The 15,358-nt window shown below is 41.0% G+C and overlaps 1 protein-coding gene across 4 annotated transcripts in view; it reads right to left on the reverse strand.

Annotated features, from left to right (window-relative positions):
- tncb (tenascin Cb) overlaps positions 1-12,995 on the reverse strand; it is a 129,346-nt gene extending 116,351 nt beyond the window's left edge. For 2 of the 4 annotated variants that reach the window (XM_061766380.1, XM_061766379.1), the window contains exon 1: positions 12,679-12,995. The gene's annotated coding sequence lies outside the window, so the exon portion shown is untranslated. The remainder of the gene's footprint in view (positions 1-12,678) is intronic. The other 2 variants (XM_061766381.1, XM_061766382.1) reach the window with 2 other exon arrangements.
- Between the last annotated feature and the right edge of the window lie 2,363 nt (positions 12,996-15,358).

Consider the following 15,358-nt stretch of genomic DNA (forward strand, 5'->3'; position numbering starts at 1 on the left):
ACATTCTGGTACCCACATAAACATCCACGATAATTCCTAGGGGGCGGGGGGGAGGTACGGTGGGGCAAAGCCTATTTTGCGGTTTTTCACCTTTCGCGGGGGGTTCTGGTCCCCATTAACCGTGAAAAATGAGGGAACACTGTATATCTCATTGTATTTGGAGGCAGAGTACTATAACTCTTTCATGTGAACCAATCAACATCCATCCATCCATCCATTTTCTGTACTGTTTATCCTCACTAGGATCGAGGGCGTGCCGGAGCCCATCCCAGCTATCTTTGGGCGAGAGACGGGGTACACCCTGAACTGGTCGCCAGCCAATCACAGGGCACACATAAACAAACAACCATTCACACTCACATTCACACCTATGGGCAACTTAGAGTCTTCAACTAACCTACCACGCATGTTTTTGGGATGTGGGAGAAAACCCACGCAGGCACGGGGAGAACATCCAAACTCCACATAGGAAAGGCCAGATTTGAACCCGGGTCCTCACAACTGTGAGGCAGATGTGCTAACCAGTCGCTCACCATGGCGCCACTGAGATTCCCTTTTAGCTTTAAAAAAATAAAAAATCCTCGGAATAATATTTACCAACGATTAAAATCGAGTAACAATAAATTCAATACATCCGTATTTACTATACTAATTTTAATTTTAATTTACATTGCTGTATATTTTTGGTGCACACCACACAGAGAAGCATAGCACACACCTGCAAGCAGGCAAGAAGAGAGAGAGATTCCCATCACGCAACTCTGTACCAACTCGGAGCTATTTCTTTTTGTTCACAGCTGTTATCATTGAAAAAGAGTCCGGTTCCAAAAGCCCAAGTTCTTACCAATGAGCTACTGCTGTCCCAACGTTGCGTTACAAACATGAAGCTTGGTATGGTTAAATACAAGACTCTCAAATATTAAACTACCACTACTGTATTCCCATAGCAACACATGATTGTAATTTCACCCACAAAATGGACTATACGATTGAAAGCATCGTGACTGCACATCATGAATCATCAGGAACAATAATAGAAAACAAAATATATGTGGGGTAGTCAAAAAGTAAGGAGCCCAATTTAATTTAATCAGAATAAGAATCTTCTTTATTTGCCAAGTATGTCAAAAACACACAAAGAATTTATCTATGATAGTTGGAGCCGCTCAAGTACGACAATAGACAGCTATTTTGACAATAAATACTTTTGAAAGATAAAAACATAAAAACACACTATGGCGAATCACTGAGCATCTAGCATTTTAAAGGCAAGAGGGAAGAAGCTGTTGGAATGTCTGCTAGTTTTAGTTTGCATTGTTCGATAGCGCCTACCTGAGGGAGGAGCTGGAAGAGGCAGTGACCAGGATGTGGAGGGTCCAAGAGGATTTTGCATGCTCTTGTCTTAGTTCGGGCAGCGTGAAAGTCCTCAAGGGTGGGTAGGGGGGTACCAACGATTTTCCCGGCAGTCATGATTGTCCATTGCAGTTGGAATTTGTCATTTTTTCTGGCAGCACCAAATCCGACTGTGATGGAAGAACACAGGACTGATTCGATGACTGCTGTGTAGAACTGCCTCAACAGCTCCTGTGGAAGGCCGTGCTTCCTCAGAAGCCGCAGGAAGTACATCCCCTGCTGGGCCTTTTTGAGGATGGTGTTGATGTTGGTCTTCCACTTCAGGTCCTGAGAGACAGAAATTCCCAGGAACTTCAAGGGCAGTTGGACAGCGTGAGGGGCAGCTGTGGCGAAGGATGCCTCCTGAAGTCCACGATGATCTCGACAGTCTTGAGCTTGTTCAGCTCCAGGTTGTGTCGGCCGCACCACAGCTCCAGCCGTTCCACTTCCTGTCGATACGCAGAACCTTTGATGAGGCCGATGACTGTGATTTCGTCTGCAAACTTCAAGAGTTTGACAGCTGGGTGCGTGTGGATGAGGTGGTGTCCCCTAGTCTCACCTGCTGTGTCCTGCCCGTCAGAAAGCTCTAAATCCACTGGAAGATGGAAGGCGAGCTGGAGAAGCTTGGAGGTGAGGAGTTGATGATGGTGTTTGTGTTGGAAAATGTATGTTTTATCCATCCATCCATCCATCCATCCATTTTCTGAGCCGCTTCTCCTCACTAGGGTCGCGGGCGTGCTGGAGCCTATCCCAGCTATCATCGGGCAGGAGGCGGGGTACACCCTGAACTGGTTGCCAGCCAATCGCAGGGCATATACAAACAAACAACCATTCGCACTCACAGTCACACCTACGGTCAATTTAGAGTTTTTCAATTAACCTACCATGCATGTTTTTGGGATGTGGGAGGAAACCGGAGTGCCCGGAGAAAACCCACACAGGCACGGGGAGAACATGCAAACTCCACACAGGCGGGGCTGGGGATTGAACCCCGGTCCTCAGAACTGTGAGGCTGACGCTCTAACCAGTCGTCCACCGTGCCGCACTGTATGTTTTATATATATCAAATATTACTTCTATTAGTTTTAGACAACCATCACATGCTTTATTGTTATGTTGTTATGTTGTGACTACTAGCTCTGTGTGTGTAATACTTGTTGCAGCTGGACATAGATAATTGTTTTGTTTTCTTTCTCTGTCTCTCTCACTTCGATATAACAAGGGGGATTTTTGTCTGGGCTTCAGTAAGGTGTGACAACTCGTAAGACTCGCTTTGCAAGGACTTTTCTTTCTTTCTTTGTCATAAAACCCCACAAAGAGAAGATTGCTTCCTCACTTATTCTGTCAGAAAAAGATTTGCCAAAACATGTTGAACGCAGAGCTGAAGTCCACGAATAGGATCCTCGTGTAGGTCCACGCACCGTCGAGGTGTTCTAGGATGAAGTGCAGTCCCATGTAGACTGCATCATCCACAGACCTGTTTGCTCGGTATACAAACTGCAGGGAATCCAGGAGGGGTCCTGTGACACTTTTGAGGTGGTCCAGCACGATGCGTTCAAAGGATTTCATGACCACAGATGTCAGGGTGACAGGCCTGTGGTCATTCAGACCCGAGATTGCAGGTTTCTTGGGGACTGGGATGATGGTGGAGCATTATTCGACTAATAATAGATTTTTATTTTCCTGAATTTTTTTACAGTTTGCTGTTAAAATATTTGTTTGAAGGTTTATTTAAAAGGTTTTGTTCAAGCCTGTCCTCTTCCTGTCAACCATTTTGGAAATAGCTTAGGGTTATGTCATCAGTGATGACAAACGATGGTGATCTCATCAATGGTCTCTCTCTACGATATTCTCTGATCAGTGCCTCGACCCAAAATGACTGACAGGAAGAAGACAAGCTTTAACAATACTTTTTAAATAAACATTAAAACGAGTATTTAAACTACAAGCCATGAAAATTTCAGAAAACATTTTCAATTATTAGTGGGTTAAGTTAATTTGGGCTCATTACTTTTTGACTACCCCTCGTATTTGACTAAGTTTTTTTTTAAACTCTCTACTGACTGATTAAAAAATAAATTAATTAATTTTAAAAAATGCGATGATTTTCAGATCCCAGGCTGTGAAACGCCCTCCCGGATCATCTGAGGGCTCCATAGAATATAAATGCTTTTTAAAAGTGACCTTAAAACCTTTTTTAAAAGGTGACCTTTTTTTTTTTTTTTTTTTTTTTTAATATTTTTTCTGATCATGGTTTTATTTTCTCTTGTAATTGTTCATGGGTTCTGATAATTTTGTAAATGTAACCAATTTTAAATATCTATTTCATTAGTTTGGTTCTCTGCAGCTCTTTCAGAAATTTGCATGTAAAGTGAAACACAAATCAAATGTATTATTATTATTATTACATTTATCATTGAAGATATGTGCGATTGTCTATGTTCTGTAGCTCATGCCAGAAAGGTGGTGCCCTGAAAAAAACTATTAAAAGGATATAGATCTAACTTGAACTGTAAATGTATCGTTTCACAAGTGTGTCACTCAGCAGTCTGGAAGTGCTGTTCTAGAGTGATGGCAGTCTGAATAATGCAGCCATTTGTTCTGTGTGAATGAGAAGGAGTTGGCACTATATTAGTTCTACTGGCAGACATTCCTTTGGCAGAGTGCCGCCTTCTCTTAGGGGGAACAAAAAGGGCCAAAGAAATCATGTGAAACAGAGTCTTCCTTCAGCGAACTACAAGAGAAAGGGGGCAGAGGGAGAATTCATTCATTCCAACAGTCTTCAGGTTACAAAATTTGCTGACAGGTAAAAATATCCCTACAAAGTTGGATTTGAACTAAGAGCCAGCTGAAGCTATGGTGTGGTCAGCTCTTTCCATCAAAATCTGGCCTTTCGCAGGGCTTGTGCTGGTGGAAAAATGGTCAAAGAGAAGAATGTCAAGGTGTTTTCTTTTTTAAATGCAAACTCATTTTCCACTTGCTAATAACAAAATAAATGCCAACAGCAACTGACAATGGTAAGTTTATGCCCAGTCAATCTTGAGCTGGGGGCCAAATGAGATACAGGTTTTGCCTGGTCCCACTGCCAAAATGCCAGCAAGCAAAAACGCTTGGTTGCTGCACGATTAGGTTGTAGTTATGGGCTTAGCCTGGAAGAACTTCTTGATTAATTTAAGAGGAAATCCCTATTTAGAGCAAATCAAGGATTTTTTTAATTTTTTAATTTTTTATTTTTTATTCCTCCCAGGCCAGTGTTGACAAAGACTGGGAGAGTGCTGGTCTCCCTAACTAGGTCACTAGATCATGTCAAGCGAGAGTCAGGAAGCAAGAGATGGCTGAATGCAGAGCTACAAACCATTCACCCACACCACATCTCCAACCACCACTAACACACACACACACACACACACTACAGGAGACCTTGTTAAGAGGTGGCACAGAAAACTATGAGGGGAAATCGTTGCACAACCAAGAGCCCCTTGCTAATTCAAAACATCTGCACTCCGTCATGTGCATTGCATAACACACACTGGCCACCTTTGGGTCGTGGAACAGTCCTCAATGTCATGACACAATTAATTAATTAATTGTTTTTGAAAAGGTGAAGTACTAAAGCAATGAGAAAATACAATTTGAATTCAGGAATCCAAATAAGACACACCATTTGGGGATTCCCACAAACAGTACCTTGCAAATATGTCCCCTAGGAAGACCCTAGGGATGACACTAGGGCAATCTGGTTAGAGTCTTAGTATGTGATTCGAGGCAATGGCCATGGCATCATTGAGCAGCATTGCTTTTTTTTTTTTTTTCACAGTCTTGGCTTTGATCGTGATTCATGAAAAAGTTAAATACATCCAATAATATATACATGCGCTCATGCGCATCAGTTTTTTTTTATAAAAAGAAGAAGGCAGCATTGTATTGTCAAAGTAAAGTTATTATTCTGTTGATGCACTTTAAAAACCAAATACATTTGAAATTTTACAAATGCGAAAATATTGTTATATTATATTTTAATTGATATTATTATTATTATTATTATTACAACCTTAACAGAGAACTACGATGTTATAATGTCATACTGTTGAGTTCCGTGTTCATGTACTCAGTATTTGAATCGTCCATTCTTTTGCGTAGTGATTTAATGATTAAACTTACAGGTTATTAGGTCCAAAGAGTCAAAAGGGTTTTCTTCTGTAACCTTGAAGTCTGCCAACAAAAATGATTGTCATAGTCATTTGTGGCTACGGAAGATTTTTGTTCTATCCTGGAAAATACTTCCACTTCCACTAATCGTGTATCCAGAAACGTTTGCATCATGGGATAAGCAGAACGTCTTGAGAGCTTGACCCCAAAATGTCTTTGCTTTTTACTGCTGCAGTAAGTCTTTTCTAATACTACACAGTATGTTAATCATAATGATCCATTATACGATGATATGATTATTTATAAGTTGCAAAATTGAGCTCAGAGTAATACAGTTACAGTGAAGATCCTCCAGATGAATGTCATTACTCCATCAGCCTTCAGTTTACGGGGAGTCTAACTGAGATCAAAGCTGGGCTGATGTAAAGCAGAGCTTAGAACTTATGCTGTATCCTCTGAAGACGTGAGCAAATGCGTTCTGTCTCCTGAGCCAATACCGTCACCCCCAAGGCCACCTACCCTTAAGTGGAGCAGAGCCTGGAGGCATGCAAAGGTAACGTGTGTGTATGGAAAGGCGCTCTCCAATCACCTAGCTCCGAGGGCCTGGCACTGCTGAATGGCCATGGTTTCCTCTGCCTGAAGCTATTTCCCAAGCTTTGTTGAGCCCGTTATCTTTGGTTGCAGATAATCCTGTATTTGCTGCATGGATCACAGCTGCTACGCCAGAAATCTACCACCAGCTCAGCACGCATGTTAAACTCATTACATATTCAAAAAGAAACTAAATCTCCTGCATATCTCGTTGCTGGAGGGGCGTGTGCATGAGTGCTTGCCCAGGGGTGTGTGTGTGTGTGTGTGAGAGAGAGAGAGAGAGAGAGAGAGAGAGACAGAGAGAGAGCTTTGGTCTACTCCACTTTCAAACTGGCTCGGCTACCATTTTCAACCCACATTTCATCTTCCGCTCTATCCTTACTTTTGATCACCATGGAAAACAGATTAACCCCCAACTTTATTTTGTCTGTTTATTGTTGATCGGACAACTGTAACATAGCAACACAAGTAGAAATATACAGATGTGTTAGTTGGCATGGGAAACACTGTAGACGTTGTATCTAAATTTGAATCAAATATGAGTTGTTTCATAAATGTTCCAGGACTGGTGTCACACAAGATATATTTCAATTCAAGACTATAAACTATGTTTATCCCTTTCAAGTTATCCCCTTGGAGTCTAACACACTTTCTCTGCCATGCCTTCATACACTCCTGGAGGGATTCTTGTAGGATCCTCCGCTGCAACCATCATCACAGCAATCTCAATGTCCCCTTGATCACCCCCTTGAACTTGAGATAGAGGGAGGGGGGGGGGGGGGGGGAATGACACAGAGCCAGGTCGGGTGAGTAGGGAGGCTGCTCCAACACAAAGATGTTCTTCTCGGCCAGGACCTGATCACTGATCTCCATAGGCGTAATTTACGGGGGGTTCAGGGTCCCCCCATTTTCTCAGAGGGCTGTTCGTGTCCCCTCCAGTTTTACCATCCAGCACTTTAATGAAATAATTTTGAGAGAACATACTCTCCTTCATTGCTAATCTAGATACATCTGTTATTTTTTAATCATTAATGATCTGATTTACCTGTTTTCCAACACTGGAGCAAACTCAGGAGTTAAATTTTGATACTCCAGTTTGGAGAAGGTATTATTCAGTAGTGATGTTACGAGATGTTCCGAGTCTTCGAGGCGTGTGTCAGGTAATGAAGGGGACGTTTCCGCAAAGCGAATATCAAGGCTTGCTTCATTTAGGGGAGGAGCCGGAAGTACTGATGTCCGAAGCCGCGTTGCCCGGCTGAACCACGTGACTGTTTCAGGAAGCACTTCAGATTTTGCCACGAGGTTTGACCGCAATATAACCAACCCCCTCCTGCAAGCGGCATTCAAAATTATTTATAGCGTCGCGGTGACCTAAGAGTTTGGATAAAGATTTTCTATTTTGTATAGGCTACTAGATTTTGGAGAGTTTTTAATTGCCAAACTCGAAATTTCGCGTGATCACATGTGATCTCACAAAACCGAAGAAGAAGAAATAGTTCTGGTTTTGCGCCAATGTTTCCCGAACGTTCCCGAATGTTGCTGTAGAGTCTTTAAAAAAAATGCCTAAAAAAAAAACAACGACTTGAATAGTCATTGCCTTCTGGGGAACTCACTTTAACACAAAAATACGACATTGGGTAAGACATGCTTATTTGTATTTACAGTCGTTTCCTTTTCTTGAGACAGGGCGCTTCTTGATTGGCTATATTCCGTTCCCGTCACAATTGACAGCGTCATGACTTACGAGAAGTCGGCTCTCCCCCACACACAAAGACATGTTCATTATTTAAGATTGTCGCCCCCGACCTGTTTAGGACCCTAAAATCGGAATGAATCCACTCTTAACACATATCAGACCTAAGGGCACTCTTATAGGATAATCTCATAAGATTTAAGATTGTCTGGCATTTGACTTGCTTGGTCGGGAAGGGGCAAAATTGGCACAAAAACAGGCCGACTGTCTATAAGTGTGGATCAGCCCTAAGTACTAAATCACTGTCTAGTTTTATGCTTTTATACACTAAATGTATATATATAGGCATATAAATTGGATAAATCAACTAGTCTAATGTTTGCTGATCATGTAAATAAAAATCCGTTTGTTTTCTCTGGTTACTATTAATTTTTATATGCTTACCTTTTCTAATGTATTCACTAAAATGAAAATCCTACACACTGCAAATGCAAAATTACTGGAAATAAGCCCAATAAATATTTGCATTCTTGGTTTCACTAAATTCAAATGTGTTGTATCTTTTAATTATATTTAATGAATAAGTTTACATATTTTTAAATAGAATTAACTTGAATCAATTACATTTTATTATTTAAGTGCAACGGCAATCTAGGATCTTGTGCTGTTTGAAATCACTATTGATTAAAAGAAAATGTACAGATTTATCGTTTGGCTTCCTAGGTGACACTACTCCTGACTTTCGTGGTTACAGTATGTCCTCTAAGTAAGAAAATCAATATAACACCGTGAGAATTGATGTCATTGCCAAACTACTACTACTACTACTGTATTCTCCTGCAACCTGGACAAGTGGATTGCAGAGTAAGAAGGGGTTTGTATGAGGGGGGGGACTAAATGGATAGAGAGAAGGGATGAATAGATGGAGGAGCCATGGAGGAAGAAACAGGATGGATGATGAGGATGAAAGTTTTCCGTTTCAGGTTTTCAAGAATCCTCTGGCCTACGTTGATAGAACTTAAAAGAGGCTAGTAGTATAGGCCTTACTTTTTAATGATTAAATAAATACATACGTATTTGAGGAAATGTCTGATTTCCTTCGGTATAGACATGTATACTATGGAATAGCTTAATCCAGGAAGGGAGGGGAGGAAGGGAGCGGTGGGGGGAGGATAAAGGTGACTTGGGTGGGGGAGGAAAACTGGAGGAAAAAGGGGGGGGAAAAGAGAGGGGGAAGGGGGTTCAATTTACCCCAGTGCTATGAGCAATTTACCCAACACATGGGGTATTTTGAGCCATTAGCCAATTTTTGGAGGACAGGCTATGTCACCAAAACTGTTACGTTTATATTGAATCTGCCTGTTTGAAGGAGGGCACAACATCCTGAAATATACATTCATTGATTAGTCAGTTGTTCATTTCTGTGATAAATGCACACTCTCTTCGACGAGAAAAAAATGGTTCAAAACATACATTGCATATTGTAGCGATGGAAATTGAGGAATACATCAGAGAGCTCATTTTACATCGCATTTGATACCGGATATTTTGGACCCTATGCTGTAGTATATCCAAGTGTAACATGACAGTTGAGGCAATAAACATCCATCCATCCATCCATTTTCCATGCCGCTTATCCTCACTCGTCGCGGGCGTGCTGGAGCCTATCCCAGCTGACTCTGGGCGAGAGGCGGGGTACACCCTGAACTGGTCGCCAGCCAAATGCAAGGCAATAAACAAGTTTGTAAAATGTCTACTGCTACAGACTGTACAAAAGGTAACAGTTATGCAGTGAGCAAAAAGCCTTGAAATTTGTATTTATTTTTTTCCTGAACTAAATTGACAAAAATGAAAAATCCTACACTAACTGGAATTACGTGAATCCCTGCTACAGGTAATTATACTAAAACCACCCACCTTGAGGAAAAGGTATGACTCTGAATTATAAAATAAATATTTTTGAAAACTATGTTTGAACTAATAATATAGAATGTTCCTGTTGTTCTACAATAAAAATGTGACAATATTGAATAGATGACAAAAATGGCAAGAATTTGACTATATTCAGGGAGTCAAGATTGATCAAATTCAAATAAAAAAAAAACATCTGTTTAATTACTGTAACCACAATCACATCTCTTTTGTTTACTCTGGCATATGACATGTATGTTCACTCATAGGCTACGTGTTGCCTGCGTAATTGCATCGTAGTCTATGCCCACTGAGTGTATTAAGCTCCAGCTTGATATATAATGTATATGTATATGTATGAATGTATCTATGTATAATGTGAACAGGCGCTAAGTGGTATGTAGAACTAAAGGGTCTTGTTGATAATGCGCTTGTTTGCATGAATGGCTCAGCCAGTGTCTGTTGATCTAACAAGCACTCACCTCCACAACCCCCCTAATCCTGTCCCCAGACAGACTGATGCCAGATCAGCTGACTTCAAGCCAGAGGGACCCCTGTCTCAACAAAAACTGTAATAATGCTCACTCGTCAATGGATCACCTCCCCATTAGTTACAGCTCTAAAATGAATTTTTTTTAACGTGTCATGCTACTTTTCTGCTATACCTTTGCGTCATCAAGCAAAATGATGTCTCGGTAATTAATTGAGCGGTATCTGGCCTATTATCAAAAGTAGTATAGCATAGATATCAAAATATGGTCTCTAAAAAAAAGCTACCATTGGAATCCACCATGCTGAGTAGTGGAAGAGTTAAGTTTAAATAATTGCAAAATAATTGTTATTTTAAGGAGGAACATTAGTAACAGATTTATTTTGAATAAGTTTTCCGTTGATATTCTGCTTAAAAAAATTATTTGTTCCACAAGGATGTGGACTAGAAACACTGCAATATAACATATGCACTACAAAGTATTTGCATCACATCCAGATTTGCTTAGTTCTGGTAACCTTATAATTACCAAGCAAAATGTATTGACACGTCTTTCATTTGGGGGCACGTATAACAATGAAATTGTAAATGATACTGCTCTGTTAAAATACAAACAGCTCCACTGCTGTCATCGCCACAAAATTGATATGAGAGACAACTTAGTAATCTTTTTTTTATTATTATTATTATTATTATTATTATTATTATTACAGCACTGTATTTTCCTCGTAGTTAATGATATTTATTACTATACACCAAGCTTGAAGCTATTATTTACATGTTTAGCTAATGGTGGTTATCACACTAGCAGCAACAGATAGATTAATCGTGGTTATCGTACTAGCGATGATAGATAGATAGATAGATAGATAGATAGATAGATAGATAGATAGATAGATAGATAGATAGATAGATAGATAGATAGATAGATAGATAGATGTTTTGTTCGTTGATGTGAAGGTCTTACAGATCTTTGGGTTCTAAGGGTTCTACCGTCTGCAGCTGGTCCCCTTAGTGCATGATAAAACTCCCTAGTTGGCAACATATTCAAAAGTAGGGATGAAAATGTAACAAAATGCATTTTCCTCAATCTCACATCACCACCATCTGAATTTGCTCCATGCTCACAATGTTTGAGTAGGGCCACATTGTACAGATGTACAAGCAAACTCAAAACACAAACACTCAAAGCAGTCTAAAACATGAGATCAATTTCACCTTCTGATCTTTATTTACAGGTGCTTAATGGAAACGGAGAGATGCCGAGATACTGTGTTGGCTCAAGAAAAAAGATCGCGTGGTCAGAATAAAATGACGTCTGGCGCCACCACATTGCTTGAGAGTAAGCCATTACCACGACACTTCATCGAGTCACAATCTGTTTTTCCAATTGCTATTTCAATCCTTCACTGACATTTCCAAGGACTTGAAATCTAAATCATAAAGGTTGCACATTTCTTCTTTCTACTTTTCAGTTGCATGAACTTGACATGGAACACTTTGTAATCTGTTGTTTCTTCCACTGGGTTTCGAAATAGGTCACATCCTGAGTGTTTTTTTTTCTTTTTTTTCATACATTTCATGGGATTCACTGCCACTCCTGTGCATGCTCAGAATGTTTATGAGGTTCTCCTGGAAGCTGCCTGTTCCCCTTTTGCCCCTGGTTCAATATCAATCAGCACAGGTCCCTCAACACGTCATCCTGCTGCCACCCCCACATTGTACATCATTCATTGTCCTATTACAATCTTGTGTACGAGAAGCTCTTGGGGATCACTGTCTGTTCAGCAAACTCACAAAGCAAGATATTCTGATGTGCATGCCTGTTACAGCTACAAAAATAGTCTGTATCTGTTACAGTTGCTCAGCGCAAGTCAGCCAGAAGTGACGCGAGAGGGTCCACAGAGCCTTTGATTACACTACAAAGTCTAACTCTTTTATAAATGCACTTGGGTCAATAGAAGGCAAACTTAGATCGATGGTGCGCCTGAATCAACAGCCTTGAGGGTTTGTCAACTTGATTAGATTCAGAAGGAAAGTGGGTTGATGAGTAAACATGACAGCATCAATATTACATGAGAGTCAGCATCCAACGATTCTTTCTTTAATGTCTGTAAGAGATCTGGGTCGAACCCTCTTAATACTCTGCATGAAACCCTCTTTTTCTTCCACGGATTAAGCTACATTGAGAATCAGGATATGAAACATAGAAAGTGTCAAGCACAAAAGAGACAAATTATTATGAAAAGCAAAAGCAAATGTATTGTGCATTTTTAGTTGAAACAACCATCCTCTATAGCTCCGGAATGCTGTTTATTATTATGAAATTGTAAAATGAAAAAATATCTGCTTTATATATTAGAGTCACAAAAGAGCAGTTCCCAACAAAACACTGCAAATGATTCACCCCACTTCCCGGTGGATCCCAAAACTGAAGCAAGAAGATGTCTACCTTGTTTATAGGGAGTCGGGGCACTCCTGTGGCATAGTCAGTGCTGTAGCTGCAGGGTTCTTGTGTTTCCCCAGAGAACCGAAGCAGATGTCAGCACAGACACCTGCTCTGGCTCAGCCTTCTTCAGTGCTTCCTGCTTGGCCCGGGTGTCGGGGGTCGTTGCTCTGCCCCAAATTACACCCGTCTCTCAGCCCCCACACATGCTATTGTCTTTAGCACCGCAGTGGATTTATGCACTCATTAATACATTTCCCCACATTTCTCAACTGTTGCACGATCTTAGCAGTTCTTTAAAATCAGAAGTCTAACAGCTTACTTGAGCGATAAGACATTCCTTAAGTATTTTGTTGAAAAAAAATAAATAATAATAATTGCAATGATAGCTTTGATAGAAGAAACTAAATTAGTGATAAGCATTTAAAAAAAAATCTAAGGAGCTTACAGTCTCTTACCCAGGGACTACACCCAGGCTGCAAGGGGGTGTACGCGAGTGGTGGTGGTGGCTGGCCATCTGTTTGGGATGTTTAACAGTGGGCTCGCATCAATGCCTATATGATTGATTGACAGTTGGGAAATCCAATCTCTGCCATTGCAAGAGGCACAGAGTAATGCGCATCAGCGACGAAGGACACTGAATCACAAAGAAGCCCTAACAAGAGAAAATAATGCCAAATGTTGTGTAACTTGCTCGTGGTCTTATGCAGGTTTCTGCTTTAATCATGCCCTGCTCAGCTAAGGCACCAGGAACGTTGACCTACATTCATCTTCATCTGAATGACAGATGTCCCCAGTGTCTTTGCTGCAGAGTAGTAGTATGTGTTGAGTCTTTAATGATTACTGTGGCACGCCATGCGGCTCAAGTATTCGCAGCTTCCACAGCAGGAAAGAAACTGAACGATGTGGTGATGTGATGTGGTCTATTAAACGGTACGATAATACCTTGCATGGAAGCAACTGGGCCACACATGAATTCCCATACCGATTCAGACCATACGAGTCATTGCCCAAAGTATGAACAAGAATCATATTCGTTTTGAAAGTGACATGAGGTAGCAGAAGACTCTTCATATTCCCTGTTACCGCTCTACCCATCAGAATAATGCACATAGGGGCATATTCTCCCATTCGTGGATATATATAGATATATTTTATTTATTTATTTATTTATTTTTTTACGTGACTGGCTAGCGCACCTTTTACTTACGTGGATTCTCCATTAAGTACTTCTGACACACTCACCGTGTGTAACGGCTCATGTGTGTGCAACCGCCCACGAGGCGTGACTCATTTGAGTGTGAAGCTCGCTGTAATTCCTGCAGCGTGGAGTTTTCCTGAGACGTGAATGCCATGTAGAAATCGATTTGGAAAATATATCACACTTTACATGTGAAATTAACTTCCGAAGCAGATCAAGAAGTTAAGCGTCGCCAGTCAGATGTGCGAACCGCTCGTCTAGCAAGCATGTGCATTTACTTATGTATAAAATAAATCCAATACAAGTAATTTAATCAGAATAGTGTGCTTATGACTGAACACGTTTGGTGGTCATCATAGAAAAGTTGGGTGAGCCAGCTGTTGTTTATCACCGGTGCCCTTCAACCAGATGACCACATGGTGACTGACGATTGAATGACTGAAAATCAAACTTACCATCTTGCAATTACGATGACAGCAGTTGTTATAACAGTGAGCAGCACTTTCAGACAGCCGCAGCTGAAAAGCTCCTCCCAGGTGAAAGAGTCCCCCGGTGCCAATATTTCTCACCAATTAATATGATATAATATGTGGACGTTCAGCCAATCGGTGTAATGTATGAAGTGAAGGAACCTGTGTTTTAAAATCTCCTAACTCCACGGGTTCCAAGCGTGCTCGTTTTCGTGAAAGAACAATGTATAAAAACCAACCAATTTATTCCTGACAGAGGAGTCTATACATTTGCAGAGCTCTGGGTTCGTAACTACCCTATCTTATCCTTAGCAGATAAAGTAGTCGAACAAAAACTATCTGACTCTACCCCAGACTTTATACAATGTTTCAAACAGGCCAGTATGGAATCGCTGTCGTCTGATTGGTCCGTAATCTGACGTCATCGTTGTTCTGCGGACCATCTGATCTGGCTCCAGACTTCTCCTCCAGGTGTCGCCTGTAGATGTCGGCTCACATTCCTGCATTCAATGTTTATAGTGGCTCCCCGCAGTTCCTTTCTTCCTTGACATCTGTCTCCAAATACCCCCCTATGGGAGCCTTCCTGGAATATACTCCTATCCCCCATCTCTACTCAATACACATTCTCGCTTTCCTTCAATACTAATTATCCCATGAAACTCTATATTATATTCTATAACATATAGAATTACATATTAGAATATAAAGTATTCTATATTCCCTTCAGAGCACATTACGTCCACTGGGCAGCCAGTAAGCGTAGGTGAGTGTTATGGGCCAGGTGCCACCGTCAGTGCGAGTCAGCCATCGTTGGGCCATTCACTTAACTAGATCAAAATATGCAATAGGACGTTTCACCTTCACGGGGCACGACTTACCACAACCTCTGGAGTGCGGAAGAGCAAAAGTGCTTCAATCCACAGGAGAATGGGTGCATACTGCACGCAGATCCAACTTTGACAGAGAATACCCACATTTTGGGTTGCTCCACCCAGAGTGCATCACTGGCAAGAGG

This window comes from Phyllopteryx taeniolatus, chromosome 3, assembly GCF_024500385.1.
Source record: "Phyllopteryx taeniolatus isolate TA_2022b chromosome 3, UOR_Ptae_1.2, whole genome shotgun sequence".
Taxonomy (NCBI): Eukaryota; Metazoa; Chordata; class Actinopteri; order Syngnathiformes; family Syngnathidae; genus Phyllopteryx; species Phyllopteryx taeniolatus.